This window comes from Mytilus californianus, unplaced genomic scaffold, assembly GCF_021869535.1.
Source record: "Mytilus californianus isolate M0D057914Y unplaced genomic scaffold, xbMytCali1.0.p SCAF_8, whole genome shotgun sequence".
Lineage (NCBI taxonomy): Eukaryota > Metazoa > Mollusca > Bivalvia > Mytilida > Mytilidae > Mytilus > Mytilus californianus.
Window position 1 is genome coordinate 47359109 of NW_026262734.1, and position 17770 is coordinate 47376878.

The 17770-nt window shown below is 32.2% G+C and overlaps 1 protein-coding gene across 12 annotated transcripts in view; it reads left to right on the plus strand.

Moving 5' to 3' along the window:
• The first annotated feature begins 6679 nt into the window (after nucleotides 1-6679).
• The window catches only part of LOC127712647 (uncharacterized), a 70851-nt gene continuing 59760 nt past the window's right edge, over nucleotides 6680-17770 (plus strand). For 3 of the 12 annotated variants that reach the window (XM_052219207.1, XM_052219206.1, XM_052219204.1), the window contains exon 1: nucleotides 6682-6862. The gene's annotated coding sequence lies outside the window, so the exon portion shown is untranslated. Of the gene's footprint in view, nucleotides 6863-17770 lie in introns of all 12 variants that reach the window. The other 9 variants (XM_052219212.1, XM_052219211.1, XM_052219210.1 and 6 more) reach the window with 6 other exon arrangements.

Sequence of the window (17770 nt, forward strand, 5' to 3'; positions counted from 1 at the left end):
CGTATAGTGTAGTAAAGCATACTATCCTTACTCTTTTGATAAATTGATATGGTAACCCAATCATTCCACATCTTCTTATTTTTACATCATTACAGAAGAATATAAGACAAACAAACATTTTTGAGATGTATTTCTAGTTGTATCCATCAGATGACTTAAGCCTTTTTCAACTGATTTTTATAGTTCGTTCTTATGTTGTACTGTTACACCAATTTCCTAGGTTAGGGGGAGGATTGGGATCCCGCTAAGATGTTTAACCACGCCCCATTCTGTATATATTTACCTGTCCCAAGCCAGGAGCCTGTATTTCAGTGGTTGTCGTTTGTTGCTGTGTTACATATTTGTTTTTCGTTCATTTTTTTGTACATAAATTAGGCCGTTAGTTTCCTCGTTTGAATTGTTTTACACTTGTCATTTGGGGGCCTTTATTGCTGACTATGTTGTATGAGCTTTGTTCATTGTTGAAGGCCGTACGGCGACCTATAGTTGTTAATTTCTGTGTCATTAGATCTCTTGTGACGAGCTGTCTCATTGGCAATCACACCACATCTTCTTTTTTCTATCATAAGGAATTAATGTAAGTACATGATATAAAGTATCAATCTAATTAAAATATAGAACTCGGATTTCGTTATACTGCATATATATGCGTATGCAGTATAACGAAATCCGAGTTCTATATTTTAATTAGATTGATAAAGTATTTATTTCCATTTAAACTTAGTTCGAAGATAAGATCAATAAGGTATACGTATAGCATTCAAAAATGTCTACTCCCTATTTCGAAAAGTTCCCGTTTGAAATATATTTTAACACATGTTTGTATTGCAATAACATCTTTATAACATCTTTTTGACTCAAATATTTAATTTCTTCCGATGGGCAATGTCCAGATCCGTGCTAACGTAGCTTTTCATAAATTTGTGGTTTCAAAACAAAACAAAACCGGGTCCTATACTGAGACAAAACAGGGTCCTTGTGTAATAAACAACATTGACGAAACAGGGTCCTTCCATTTTGACATGACCCATTTATTTTGTTCCATGCACAGACATGCAAATATCGAGGTGCTCATAGTGACTAGCCATGCAATCTCTGTGTTAACATCTTTCTTTCCGTACTTTTCTTTCCGTACAATGTGCACAATTTAAAGAGAAATTACACAAATTCGTAGCAAGGTTCACTCAATTCACCATTTTCGTGTGCCTTTTTACTTATTTCTCCATTAATCTAGAACGGTTGTAGAAAATATTACATCACACAATCGAAAATAGTTATATGTGTATGTTTATTCTTCAATGTCATTAAAAAACAAATAAATAAACAGAAATTCTACCTTTTCTCTGTCTGTTGATTGTCCGTCACCGTACCGGACATTAGATACTATCGAGTCCAAACATTTTTTGCCGGGGTAGTTTAGACACAGTGATTATATACCAACGAAGATAATCCAAAATATACGCACGCAAGTAAACAAAAAATACAGTGTTATCTACCTTTGTATATATGTATTTTAAATATTAAAAATTCTTAATGAATTTTATTAAAATACGAATTTATTGTTTGTTTGTTTGTTTTTTTTGTTTTTTTTTTTGTAGACTGGTCCCTGTCTTTTTATCTGTTTAATTCTAATAGATACAAGGACCTCTTGGCAACTAGTATGACTTAGATACCAGTATGTTATGAGCGAGAGGGAATTGCTTTTTAAAACATCTCTGTCAACCAAGTTTGTCTTACTATTTGTTTATAAAAAAGAAGATGGGCTATAATTGCCAATGAGACAACACTCCGCCAGAGACCAAATGACACTGAAATTTACAAAAGAAAAAACAAGTTTAATATATTAATGCAAGTAGATACATTGATAATATGAATACAAGTTAAACCCATTTAACACACAATATCATACGGAGGTCAATATATACCGTCATCGCATGGCGGTGGTGCTTTCATAGCAGGAGATGTTTTCCCTGTCTATGCAATCGGTCTCGCTACTTTTGGTGTATTTGTGATTCCCTCAATTTTTGTTCTTACCTTAATTTGTCTCTTCCTAATCGATTTACGAGCTTCAAACATCGGTAAACTACAGTAAGTGTCGCATTAATTCCATATTTTCAGCTTTTCCAAACAACATCCGTCCTGAATACTGTAAACCAACTAATTTTCGCGAGCGATTTATTTTCGCGACTTTCGCGAGTAGAAAAATAACGCGAATATAAATAGTCGCGAATATGCAAAACTTGGATCTTTCCTTATGTAACTAAATCAAGTATTTTGAAAATCGGAAAATTAAGTCGTAGCGAAATGGACTAGAAAAGGCTAAAAGCGAAATAAAGTATCCGCGAAAATAAGTTGGTTTACAGTATACCAAAGTTGTGAATTAATCAAGCAGAGACTATGAAAGATATGTCGTCATCGTCGAATTCTCTGAATGACATATCCTGAGATAATACCAGTACAAATAAATGTATTAAAGTAAAAGAATTAAAACAACAGGCAAAACAATAATGAACAATACAGAGTAACCGTATCACAGAATGATCTCCATTCACAATCTGGTATGTATTTACTCTATTCTAGTGGGGTACGTTTAATAAGCATACATGTACTAGTACTATCCTTTTGTCAGAAACTGTTTTGAAGGTGTCATGGACAATGGTCTAGAGTCAACAGACTGTTCTATAAAAGTTCTTCTGGCAGAGTTTAGAACTGATCCTAACTATATTTATGTCTATATGATAATGATTTGCCGGAGTTGTTCCAGAACTGCTACTGAAGTTGTGTATATAATTATTATTCTTCGTTTAATCATACAATGTAGGAGTTAAAAGTGTTCGAAGGGATGACATCAACTTCTCCACTTGGAACTTTTGGTTTAATAGCTTCCTTTTGATTAAGCTGGCCGCCTCGGTGGTCTCGTGGTAGCGTCGGCCGGGTCAAACCAAAGACTTTAAAATTTGTATTTTCTGCTTCTCCGCCGCTAAGCACGCGGCATTTAGGGATAAGAGCAAAGACTGGTAGCCTCGGAGTCGGAATAATGTGTCCGGGTAAGGTGACATGTCTTCCTGCGGACTCAGTTTACCTTGTGAACTAGCACGTTAAAAATCCGGCTCAGCGTGTCGGTCTAGTACAAAGCAGGGTTAATATTCATATTACATTAACATGTTCTCGTCCTGAATATGCATATTAATTTGCCGCTGGACGTTAAGTAGTCATTCATCATCATTCATCACCATCGATTAAGCTGTGATATATGCATGTGACCATGTCCGATATACATTATAGAATCCCAAGATTTATTTCATTTTGATTGGTTGGCTGATTTTTGGTGTTAACGTAACGCCACTGTCAGTACTATTGTATATTTCGTGGCGGCCATTTTTTTTTTTTTTTTTTTTTTTTTGTGTGTGTGTGTGGAGAAAGCCGGAGTTTCTGGAGAGAACGACCGACCGTCGGCTGGAAAACTAGCTATATTAGTCAATAAAGATTGGAATCGAACACACGTACCACTTAAACTTTAAACCTAAAATTTGACATAAGTTAAAGGTCCGATTCGGATCAATTATAGTAAATGTTTATAAACAGATACACGTGAAAGTACACGTGGATAAGGTAACATGTATTAGATAACAGAAATAAAAACATAATAATTATGTTTTGGTCGGGAATTATAAGGATTTAACACATTTTTCTAGAGGTTACTCATACTATTATTATACTTTGTTCAGTTTGTGAGTTAATCGGGCTTGTTTACACGTCAATAATCCCTAGAAAACATACTTTTATTTTTAATTCTATAAATCTTTTTTTTGCTAATTAATAAATATTTCTTTTATACTGTGTTTGATGCTGACTTTTGTTAGATACTAACAGAAATTTTCTGACAGTCTTTTGTTCTCTGTATAGATTGTATAGTTGCCATCTGTATAGGACCAACATAAAATGGTTGATGCTATAAAACTTGCGCTATCATGCATGTGCGAGTGTTACTGTGGTTCAGTAGTTGCCGTTGGTGTATGTCTGTTATATTTTGTTTGCCGTAAAAAAAAATTGTTATAGACTATAGCTAGTGATAACATTTTGTGAGGGAATTCGATGTTTGCTATACCACGGTTCATTTCAACGCACTTTATGACAATAGCAGTCACTATAATACCAATCAGAATTATTTTTTTGCAGTGTTTTATGGAATGATTTTACTTTGTATCCATGTATTATTTGTGAAACATTAAATGTTTTAAAAGGGCGAATTTTTGGTATAAAGTCAATAATTATGCAGACTTTTGAAGCCCAAACTTTCTATTGCTTTAAAAACGAAAATGAAAGATCCGAAAACTATACAAATACAGAACGACATGTTTATGAAATTATAGCAAAACTTTTGGTTGACAAATTTTTTATTCGTAATTGCAAAAACTGAACTTAAAATATCTGTCATTTCCTCCCTACCCAGTTTACCCCTATTACTTATTATCATGCTGTGGACCGGTCATTGTTATTGAATCTTACGCAATTTGATTGGATTAAGTTATTTTTAGTTTATCTCCAACTGATTACTTTTTTTTCATACACGTATATTGATTAAATAAGAACATGCATGAATGTGTACAGTAACTTAAATGACCTTCAGACTGGACTCTGGTCGACTCCATATTATTTTTTATCAATGAAACTAAAGGTATGAAAGGTAAAAATTGCCACTTCTTATATTTTTACCAAATTTTCCACATATAGAGTAGATAAATTATTTTTAATAGCATATTCCGGAGAAAAAAAGAGAAAATTTACAAATCAGACGTTTTATTCCATTAAACAAGTCATTTTTCGAAGAGAAATACCGAAATACATTTTACGCACGGCTACGCCAGGTAAAATTATTGTTTACCTTAACAAAAGAAAAACATTTTTCATTCTCATTATAATGTTAAAATTACAATTTATCCTAAATAAAGTAGTCAGTAAATAAAGTCAAAATATGTCCGATCTGCCTATTTTTGGACATCAAAATTCGATACAATCGTTTTAAGGTCAACTTCGTCTACCTCACAAAATCTTGTTAAGCACTATAGGTCGTTATTTTTCTCGTTTGAATTGTTTCACATTTTAATGTCGGGGCCTGCTGAGTATTCCGCAGGGGTTATTTTCATTGTTGAAGGCCGTACGGTGGCCTATACATGCTTATATTCACTTCATTTAAACTCTGGTGAATAGTCGCCTCATTGACAATCATACCACATCTCCTTGAATTTATATTTATAAGTTGAAAATGCTTTATAATAATAATAATAATACATCAGTTCTTTTATTTAAAAGATATGGTACATACATGTAATAAAATGTAGTCCTATTATTGGCATATCAGGCAAGAAGGTGATACATGTATACAGATTTGTAAGTCTTTGGTTCATCGATTGATGAGACTGAAGCAACATATCTATCGTCTTTTGTTATTGAAAAAATTAAAATTTTCCAATCTGTGTCTCTCAAAATCGTATTCAATTAAATATTTTTATTGAATCCCCCCCCCCCCTTTTCCCCTGTGATTCCTATACATTATTTTTTTAATTGTTTAGTACGGTCTAACATACATAGAATTTAAAAGAAACACTATGGAAATTTGAATAAAAGTTTACAATGATATTGATGTCACTGTGGTTTTTGTTCATTGTATTGTGACAGTGTTGCAAATCTGTCAAAAGGAATAATGTCATGCTCACGCCGGTTATCCCATTCCAAAATCCGCGGAGTGATCCGAATTCCGAGGAGCAATTACACGAGACAGCAATACGGTGAGTAAGTAAATCAGGATCCTCCTTGGGAATCAGATCCAGATTTTACTTACGAATTGCACTAAACAAAGCGTAATTGCTCATCGGGATTCGGATCCTTCACCGGATTTCGTATCGGCATACCCGGTGTGATGCTTTTCAGTTTTTTTAAGTTTTTAAAAATCATGTTTCAAATTTTGACAATACATGCTGTAGCGAAATATATTTTGTAATTGAATCTGCTTCAGATATGAAGTATAATTTTATCAAAACATATTGGAACATCTAAACCCTTTTTCTTAGTTATAATGTCCTAATCATATATTAAGAAGTAATAGGACAGTTGTTTTCCATTCGTTTGATGTGAATGAGATTTTGATTTTGTCCATTTATAAAGGACTTTCCGTTTTAAATTTCCCTTGGAGTTCGGTATTTTTATTGTTTTACTCATTTTTTATATTAAGAAGTAATTAAGTCATTATTGAAAATTGTCAAATATTTTTTTGCTTGTATGACGATCTAGGAATATTACATTGTTTGCACTATTCACCCGGACTATTATATTTCACCTTATATTGCATCAATAACTTTTCATTGCAGAATTTAAATCGTATTAATGGTTACGTTAAAAATTAAAAGTCAAAGAGAAAATTTCGACATAACAATAAATAGGTACTTAATTTCTTTCCACCTCCCTACAATAGAAATCGACCAACCAATGCAGTACAATTAACACTAATTACATAATTATATACAAACATATGCCTATTTAAATGTACATAAAGGTATTTTTACTTAATTGTTTCGCTATAGATTTCGCCTTTGTGTTTTGTCTAGTTTGTTTATCTTTTCGATTGGATCCGCATGGGTATGCTTTTGTTTTCCGCCATTTTTCAAAACAATGTAAAAGTTAAATGGCAACGGAAAAGATTCGTCCTTAAATCGTGTTGAATGGGTTATAACCCATCACACCTTCGTAAAAAGAATCCAGGAGGTACTTTTTATGAAATGTAAATAACAGTTTCTATTGAAGCTTTAATCGAATTAGTTCGCATTATTTCATCAAAGAAAATGTTAACTTAAAGTCATATAAGGTAAGTAAATTTTTCTTCTTATTTCCTTAATTTTCAGAATTTTAAAATAAATACCTTTGTTTAATCGTAGTCTTGTTTTCCTGTCTTCCTGCAGAAGATCTAAGCACCCTATCGGTATCTGCTGACTTCTTCGTTCCTAAGGATTCTATAGTGGGTGTATTTCTTTATCATTAATATTTTTCTCTCAACAGAACTGGTTAAAAAAATTAAATGAAATGCGTTCAATTAGATTTCCGACACTTTTTTAAGAGAATTTAAAGTGTAAAGTTTTGAGAGCATCAGATCCACCTTGATACTGAATTGAATTGATCTTAATGTGTAACAAACCAAAAACTGTAATTGCTAATCACAAAAAAAGTTCTAAATCTCGTTAAGCATGCCTGAGGAGCAGACCATCATATCCTGCCTAAAATTGAATATGCAGGTTTTGAGATAAGTGATATACGTGGTTTATAATTTCTCGATTTGTTAACGTTTTCTAAGTACAAAAACTTTCATTCGTAATGATACCCCTGCTAGAAAGTACATTGTAGGGATACCCTGGTGTACATCTGCCCGTCCGTCTGGCCGTAACAAATACCTGTCGCCTCTTTCAAAAACGAAATTTCTGCACTAGTCCCTTGCGCTTTTGACTGATAACCGAACGTATTTCGTATAAATACGCGGATATTAATTATCGAGTGCAAAATAACATTCCATATCGCTTGTGATAAATTCATTTCTTCAATGAATACTCATGAAAATATTTTTTAAGAACATAGATAAATGTTATGAAAATGTTTTGCCGTGAGAAATATATATATATCAGTAACAAATCATGAATACCGAACATTTGTGTGAACGCATGCGGAAGAATATCTCGAGAGATGATCTGCAATACATATAACTGTTATACAAATATTAATATAATACATAATGTTCAACAAACCAGATTATACTGATAACAAATGATTATATCACTACAATATAATAATTATTACGGTGAAGTTGAATTCCCTGTCATTTTTTCATCATCCACCCAGGAACTTGTCTCAGAAAAAAAATATATATATGTACCTTAACCTAACTTTCAGGTATAGAGATATGATTTTTTTCTGAGACTATCCACCAGAACTTGCGGTCATCCGATTTTCAGTTCTTTAGTACTTTGATCTTATATTATTTCATGTACTTCTCTCAATGTTTTTTTTTCATTTGTTTTATCCAAATCAGATTAAAATGTATTATGTTGAATCGTTAAAAAATATCCTAATGATTGTTTACAAGAAGACATAGTAATCAATATAAATGAATTTTAAAAACTTTTAAAATGTTTGCTCTTTCAACCTGGTTTTAATTTGTAGCTATAATAAACAAGATGCATGTAGTTGTGTGAATTGTTGTTTTAACAAATCTGTTATATATTCTGACAGATTATGATTTGTTTCGTTCAGACAGTTTAAAATTGTTATTCTTTGATCATTGAATATTATATAAATAACACATAGCTGAGAGGGTGATAGAGCAGATTGTTACCATAATGTATTGTTTGTCATACGACGCCTTATCTGTTCGAACAGTTATCCTTGGACTGTTGATACATGGATAAACACTCAACTCCGAATGAAAGCACTATTCTGTATGTGTCTGTCCCTAGTCAAGTAGCCTGTTATTTAATGGTTTTCGTTTAATGCTGTATATCATATATGTTTCTTCGTTTATTGTTTTGTACGTAAATCAGACCGCTAGTTTTCTCATCTGAATTGTCATACATTTGTCATTTTATAGCTTGCTATGCGGTATGGATTTTGCTTATTATTGAAGGCGACCTATAGTTGCTAACTTCGACGTAAGTTGGTCTCTGGTGGAGAGATGTCTCCCTGGCAATCATACCACATCTTCTTTTTTTTTTGAACCATTACATTTTGAATCGACAACCTACTTTTTTATAAACATTTCAACTGAAAACGATAAGTCATAGCAAATGTGTTCCATACATATCTATTGAAAGTTTACTACCTTTTTTGCATAAATATCTTGTCGAACTAAAGTATTAGGATCTTCTATTTTGATACACAAATTTCGTGAATGTCTAACTAACAACAGTGTGTCTGCGACTAGACTGGCGCGCTCACAAACATGTTTAACCCCGCCACATTCTTTATGTGCCTGTCCCAAGTCAGGAGCCTGTAGTTCAGTGGTTGTCGTTGGTTCACGCCTGTCATATATTTGTTTTTCGTAAATTGTTTTGTTATAAGTTAGGCCGTTAGGTTTCTCAGTTCAATTGTTTCATATTTTTCATGTCGGGGCCTTTTATAGCCGACTATACGGTATGGGTTTTTCTCATTGTTGAAGGCCGTACGGTTGTCTAGAATTGCTTACATCTGTCAGCGTTTGTACGATCAAAAATTCTCTCCTATTGCAATATGGCTTTTTTACCCTTATACAAGTATTCTTGTTTTAACTGAAAGTATTTGTCAAAGTTTGATTCATACAATATTAAGTTTATAATGTGTGGTCGGCGTATTTTTTAACCGATATAGGTAATTATAAGGGAACAACTCGTGCTCCTCTTCTTACCGACTTTTAATTTGATCGTAAACAGGGGTTTTTCAAGAAGAATTAAAGCAAGCTAGCATTATCCTGTAACAGTTATCTCAATCACTGAATACTTCTTTTTGGTTTATGGTGACTGTGTTGATATCGTTATCCAGTGGCGGATTCAGGCCCTGTACGCCCCCTTTTTTGATCGTCCAAAAAATAAAAAAGGCTCATGTTTTTCGCGATATATATACATTTATGCATAAAATCGCCCAAATTTTCGCCCGTATATCTTCCATTATCGGAAATTACGTCCCCCTTTCAAAAATCCTGTATCCACCCTGATATTCTTTGAATTTGAAATAAAGAATAACACTTCAACCGTAAGTCTGCTTTATACCTCAAATTTCACGTAGTATATAATTAATAATGATAGTCCTTTGAGAAAAATGATACACTAAAAGAAAAGGTAACTTCCATATTCTCATTGTGAACATTATACCTTTTTTTTATATAGCAAAGTTTCAGCAGTCTGTGGTTATTGGTGTCTAGCGTAACTTGGCTATTTCGTGGCGACTATAATATTATATTGGTAGAGCAACCTGGAGTTGCCGGGGAGAGCCATTGACATGCTTTGATCTATGTAGATGAACTTCTTAATCCACTTGATCACCGAGGGTGGTTGTATACAAGAAAGCTACTAACAGAGGGTTCTAAATCCAGTTTGAAAAAACTAGTACACAATTTTACGGTCCCCATCAGGACTAAGTCCTGGTCACAGTTACAATTCAATCTCCTTTACATATCAAATAAATGACACAAATCCAAGCTTGTTCGTTTGTGCGAGCACAGTTTACCAGTTTACGTATAGCTAAATAATTTGTCAATCATTTAAAAGATGTTTTAATAAATAGAACTACCTTATTGTTTTGTATTGTGTTCATGCGTGAAACACTAGGTTTTTACTAGGTAACATTTGACTGTTAGGTTCCGGTCAAAATGATAAGAGTCAGGTGAGAGTTATTCACGATAGGCGAATCTCATTTCAAGTGAAATCACAAAGATGTGATCTAGGCCATATAGGCTTTAATAGAGAACTCAACAGAGACGTAAATGTCAAATTGAAGGCTCGACTAATATCTTACCGAAACGTCATTCATCCCACAATGCAAAACTCTTTCTATTTCTAATTTCAATACTGCATGACATGTATTTTCGTACTATAAATTTTCATAATATGGTTTGTCAATTTAGATCATATGTTTTCTCGGGTATAAGGTATCAAATTATCTTACAATATCTGTCTTTTGAATCTGTCAATACGTAGGTTGATTAAAATTTCAAATTCGATATTCATTTCGCACGTTTGATTCAGTTAATATATATTCGAAAGTCAATAAAACTCAGAAAATTACCTCATTAAAACAATAATTGTATAATATCGGATGATTTAAATCACTACAAAGACACATAGTTTGTAATAAATCATTTTTGTCGTTTAATTTATAATTATAAATTATGATGCCATGGTCCACTAATTAAAACTGCATGAACACAGTTTTATGATGCAAATATTATACTAAACGCTCAGTTAAATTCGAAAATAGCAACTAGTTACTTTTATCTACTTGTAATTATTCTTTCCATGTGAAATAAATTAAATGAATAAATTGATGATTATATAGGAAAAAAATGAAGACGTTTCCAATTGATCTGTAACACTTTCATTTATATTTCTTTAAAAAGTAAGCACTAAATCTTAGTACAAACTAAATTAAAAATCATGAGAAAACAGCCAATCTTCCATTCAAATGTACCGATTAATACCCTTTACACGCTTAAGAATCATGAGAATAATAAATAATTTTAAATTCATTTTTGTTGGTTTATCCAAATTCTGTAATATTGTCATATCTATATTAACAAGAGACAGTATTCATAAAAAAAGATTAACCGTAGGAAATGAACATATATCAAAAGAGCATTTATTTTTCTGGTATCTTGTGGTATAGAAATATGTTCACTTCTCCCGCTCGTTTATTAAGCCCGTGTTGAGGGACGTCTGCTTGGCTTTGATGGATTTATAAATAAGAAGAAAATACCATCGATTAGAGTGATCACCAAAACTTCTTCTATCTAGTTGTCATGAACATGCATGAAATATTTGAAACTGGACGTTTAGCAACCAACAATCAATCATAAATTCCATCCGGCAGAAAAAATCCGCGGTTAAGAGCCTTTCATTGGTTGTGTTAAGTGTATAAGCATGAAACAGCCTGGTCAAATGTCTTCTATGCAGTAAAGTATTTTGATTGTTTTTTTACCTGATTGCGAAATAAATATTAATATTTCATGATACCAGCTTCCATCAATTCATGCTATGCAATTATGTGTTTGTATTTTTTGTGACTATTTAAAGTCCTTTGTTGTCGCCAAATGTTTATTATGGGATTTCTTTTTGTTCATTTATTCTAATAAATTTAGCTTTCATTCCCAAGATGATATATTAACGTGTTTCTCTTCTTTGGAATATTCACGCAGACTTATCAACTCTATATATTTTTTTTACTAATTTGCAAAAAAAAAGAAAAAAAAAGTAATTATAATTATAAGTGGTATTTTTGATTGACAAGACTTATTCAACGTTCAACTATAAATTCGATGTTATAGCGTGACCCAAATTAAAATGGTATGAAACGAAAACAAGATTTAATTTTTCATTGATTCATTCAAAAGCTACAATAAAAAGTTGATTTCATAATACCAATATTTCTAAAACTGGTCATTACTGGTTCATTGATCTATAAGCATTCAATTTGTCTTATATATATGTAACTCTTGTTTCTATTTATTCTAACAAACCCATTGGAAAATTAAGGAGAAGACGTATACTTTAACACCTACAGTTAGTTGAGACAAGTACTAATGATTGGCTCTTACAGAATAAATTGTTAAGGTAAAGCACTGACAAATATACAGCTTAAAAGATCTTTCATTCAGGGCGTACACGTCTGAAAAAAAAATACCTAATTCATAAATTGATAACATCGATAACGCATTCGACTAACCACAAGAACAACCACATAATTTTATAACAACCACCAACGTATTAATATATCTATACTAGGGATATATTCACACACGCACAAAAGAGAATAAACAAAGAACAAAACACAAAAAAAAAGATGATAAAACGGAACAACCGTCAACACTCTTTCCCTCGTCAAATATACGTCAAGTTATTGTGGTGTAGACTTTTCGATGAAAACTATTTGGTAGTTATATTACTACTTAATGAAATAATTACAACTCGTTGCTTGATAGGGACGGCGGCGTAAAAATAAAACAAATTAAAAACCAATTGTTCAAAGAACAATTGAAGGTCTTTCCACATCAATTTTCTAAATAATTGATAAGAAGCTTCTTCTTGTTGGCGTCCAATCATAGGTTTTTTCGTACTGATTCAATAAACATATGGTTTCTATAGACTTTTGCCTGGAATAAGGGAGATAATTGGCTACTTCCGGTTAAGAAAATGTCACTTCCGGTCTCATATGATAGATTTATTCACACTGATTCCAAAAATATATAGTTTGTGTATACTTATGCCTGTAATAAGGGAGATAATATGCTACTTCCGGTTATGAAATGTCACTTCCGGTCTCAAATGATAGGTCAGTGTATGACCATTCAAAAAATATATGGTTTCTATGTACTTTTACATGAAATAAGTGCAAAAATGACTACTTCCGATTCACTCAAGGTCACTTCCGGTTAACATTTTTCAAGGTCATATGTCACCCAACATTTTGCAAAAGATCTTATGGCTTTATCATGTACCAATCTGAAGAAATAATCAATTTACCTTAAAATAAAACATTTCAGGGGCAATAACTTCAATAAGATGTCACTGGATTGTCTCAGATCAAATGTATCATATCTTCATGAACATTTTGCACTAGTTCTTTTATATATAACGTTAAAAATATCGGGGGAAATGCAAATACAAGCAAAAGACAAAATTCAGAACATAACCTTGACCTTTGACCTTGGCCTCATTTTCTAAGTCAGGATCTAAGGACCTCAAATAAAAAGACTATAGGTTTATACGGCCTACGGATTATAAGTTACAAAAACTTTACGACAAATTTATTTGATTAAGGTAGATAACTCCTATAAAATTTCACCGGATCGCTTCGATCCAAATCAGCCAAAAATTTCTAAGGTTGTAACAAACAAATATGAAAAATAATTTTGTCGTTATCTTTTTTGGTTACGGAGGAAATACACTAACAAGACAAACAGTGTTTGGGGAGATAACTCTTACAACAACAAGTCTGCGCCTTAACAAGATAAGTTTTTAAAGCGCAATAACTGTTCGATATAATATCCAAAATATCTAAGCGACATCTTGCGAAACAACTTTATACCGCAAGAATAACACCAGTATGAACTCTCAAGGTCACATCCGATGTAAAAAAGGCAATCGATGTTTATACTAAGAGAACTTCAATGATGAAAGTCAACGCAAATCACAAGGAAGAATTAAGACGTCAGATATTTAAAAGTTATTATATAAACATATCTAAAATGTAGTTCAATACCAACACTAACATGCTAAAACAATAACAAATAAAGCGCCAAAAACAAATATAACATGGCCGTTTGCTTTCTGGTTATTTGATAAACACATATAAATACCCGTTTAATGTTGAAAACAAATAGCTATAATAGATTTGTGTCATTAGGTTGATGTGCGAATGGTTCATTCTCTAAATCTCCTTTTATTCATAAAAAGAAATATAATAGGGATAGCTGTTTCACGATTTCTAACGTACTCTTTGTTGCTGTTTTTTTTTATTTCCATACATTGGAAATCTAAGTGTTCTTTTCCATATCAGTCCATGTTTGATCCCACGACCCATATGAGCACTCGACTCGTGTCTCGTGGTGATTTAATATGGAAGTTTCGGGATAATATCAGCGCAGATATGGAAAAGGACATGTTATAATCTATAATATTAAGTCACATTGTCAGCGTATATTTATTCCCCCTAATAGAAGTTCCTTTTTAAAATTTTGTTATATAGAATGTAATATTTTTTTCCTGTTGGACCAAATATTCTATATACCCTTTATTCAGTCGGGAACAAATATATCAATATTCTTCCCATGGAAATTATATTCCAGAATATTTCTTCTGTTTGGAATTAATGCTATGAAGGAACTTTTATTCCATGACAACATATACCTTTTGACACAATATGTAGTAAATACGGAAATTCGTAGGTAAAAAAGGGTTTTATATTGATGTAATATGAACATGGTTTCGTCCAGCATATAATTGAACGATTGTCCGATGTACGTTTAACGCCCGAGGATCCCGATACGACCTCATTCTCGGTTATGCTGCAACAATCGAGAGCATCAGATATTTACACACTTTCCTGACTTTATAGGCTCATTGTGCCGGTTGTTTTGTAAGCTCTTTTGCAATATTTATAATTACCCAAGACATATTCCAAATGTTTGGTTTCTTACACGTGCACTGGAAAATAAAGACAATGGATAAGGTATACGACTATGACTTTGTCTTGCAACAGGACACCTTTGATCCCATATTATCAGTGTTTCAAACAGATAGAGAGAGAGAAAGAGAAGGGTGTGCGAAAGAGAAACACATAAAAAATTATATGATATAATATGCAGCATGCTTCCATTCAAAAGTGAAATCCGTAACTATGCCGATCAAATATATACTTGTAATAAAACAGGTTACGAATTGTATATTATAATAGTTTTTTTCGGACAAATCTAATTTATTCAACTACTTGTGTATCGAATATGACACTTCTGTGTATGAGATGAATTAAGTAAGTCTTGTCTTGTCTTGAGAAATATTTACATGGCGATCGGTTGTATTTTGAACAGATATATCATGTTAAGGAGGGGTATGTGCGAAAAATACCAGTCGAGAGAATGTTAAATTTCGCGAGCCGTAAGGCGAGGGAAATTCATTCTCAAGACTGGTATTTTTCGCAAATACCCCTCAAGAACATGCTATATCTGTTTAATTACACCGAATGTTAACGTACAAAACGCATTGATGATCGTGACATTACAAGCGTCCGGTCGGATAGAGTATTTTTTGGCAAATACCACGGCAGAGAGGGTAAAAAAGGCATATCCTTTTTGCATGTACCCCGGCGCTGTTTAAAAATGAACGATATTCATTTGATAAAAGTAAATTGGTGAAAAATACACTGGCTATCAACCAATCAAAACCCAGGATTCTTACATAAGGTGTAATTAACACCAGTACATGTCATGTAATTAATTAGTTTATGTGTTACATGGAAATAAAACATTATCATCTATTGAAAACTTACACAAACATAGCAAGAACAATCCAATATTAATAAGTCGATACAAAACTATTGCGTAACATCATAATGTCTTTCTTGAATACAAATCCATAGTTTTAGAAATAGGGCTTCAAAAATCTAAAAAAAAACGATACAATTTGGTTCTAAATTTAGGACCCTCTCGAGAATTTAATATTGAGCAATTTGTCCATGTATGACACAATACAACATTTTCTGTAACTAACGGTCAAGTATTTAATTTAGACAGATTACTTCACGAAAACATTAAATTGAAATATCACATGGTTTTTTGTAAACAAATATCACACAAAATAATCATTATTACGATAAACTCGTCGAAGGTAAGAAAAAACGATTTTATGATAAGTGTTTTAAATGCTTTAGTGATTAAAGTCGGGAGAGATCCTTTAATGAAAAATAATGACAAATGTTAAGTTATTGTTACTTTTAAAAATCAACACCTAACAGTAGGATATAAATTTGACTTTTTAGTGAAATAGCAATTAGTGCTATTTGTTAGTTTAGAGGAAAGGTGAATATACAGGCTGATTTTGGGGTAAGACATGTTTTCTATTTTACGTTATTTATCCAACAATTTATTTAGCAAAATATTTGAATTTTATAAAATCAAATTTGCTTTCAAAAGATATCGAATAATTGTTAATTTGACATTTACCAGCTATACAAGAACGGCCTTTCAATTATTCACTTTGTCAACGTATATTAAGTGTTTCTCCTAAAAGAAGTTTCTCTTTGAAAAGGATGTCCACGTTAAAAAAAAATTTTTTTAATTTTTTTTAGTATATGACATGAAAAGGTCAGTCTTCATGACTAATCCATATTTTTATTATGTTTAAATTTTTAGCTTTATTTTTTTTTGTATTGTTTATTTGTTATATATTTACTCCACGTAATTACCACCTTATACATTCTATTTTAAATTATAATATGTTTCCTTTTCTGTACCACTACCAATTGGTTTAAGAGAAAAAAGTGTTATAAACGATGCTATAATATCTGTTCCTGTTTTAGCAAATATTCAGACTATGCTCTTTACTCTGTCAGGAACAAATAATATGATGTTTGTCCAGAGGAAAATGATATTTCAGAATATTTGTAATTATTATACAACTTTCTGGGACGTATTAATACTCATCCACTTCCGGCCTGTATGTATATGGACGTTACCTCTGCTGCCTTCGTGTAATGTACTTGGGGCAGTCAAAATTTCCCGGAAGTCACCTCGGTCATCTAATTTTCAAGAACCTGCCCATCGAATTATTTGTCAAATTGTTTTCGTCATGAGTTTTTGTTTGTGCATTACGTTTTCTTTTTGATTGTAATGTTCGTCTTTATATCGTCGAAGTAGAGCGTAGTTTATAGAATTATTACAGGTCGCTGTGTTCCACCAGATCTATACAAGACTTTCTCCTCAGATTAACAAAATATATCGGTCAAAACGCACACTCTCTTTTTGTTTAATCTGCAAATTTTCTAATCCAAATTCTGTTCTTTTGTGCATCTAGACTTTGGAAGTATCATACGGCTATTATCGTGACAAAAGTTAAGACAATAAAATCTTTATTAATGTTTAAAGGCTATGTATAGGTGCAGTAAAATCAACAAAATCAATAAGAAACATAAAAAAAAATGTTTTCATTTAATTTTATGGGTATTTTAATTTTTCTCTACACTTTATATGCTTTTAAGACGGCTATATTTTCTTGCGTTATAATAATAAAAAAAAACAGACAGTGGAAACAAATTCTATTTCAGTAGCAATAAATGTTTTTGGCACATAGTTTCTGATGGTTTTGCCAGTGTCAAAAAAATAATCGCAATATAAATATTGGGACCTTCTTGTCTTCGATAGACATGGAAAAAAACATGCTTTCAATCATGAGAAATAAACCGTTTGCAATCATCGCAAACTGATACACGAACCTGCAGTTGTACTCTCTCAAGCTTTAGAAACTTTCCCTTGTTCTTGTAAATTGCAGTA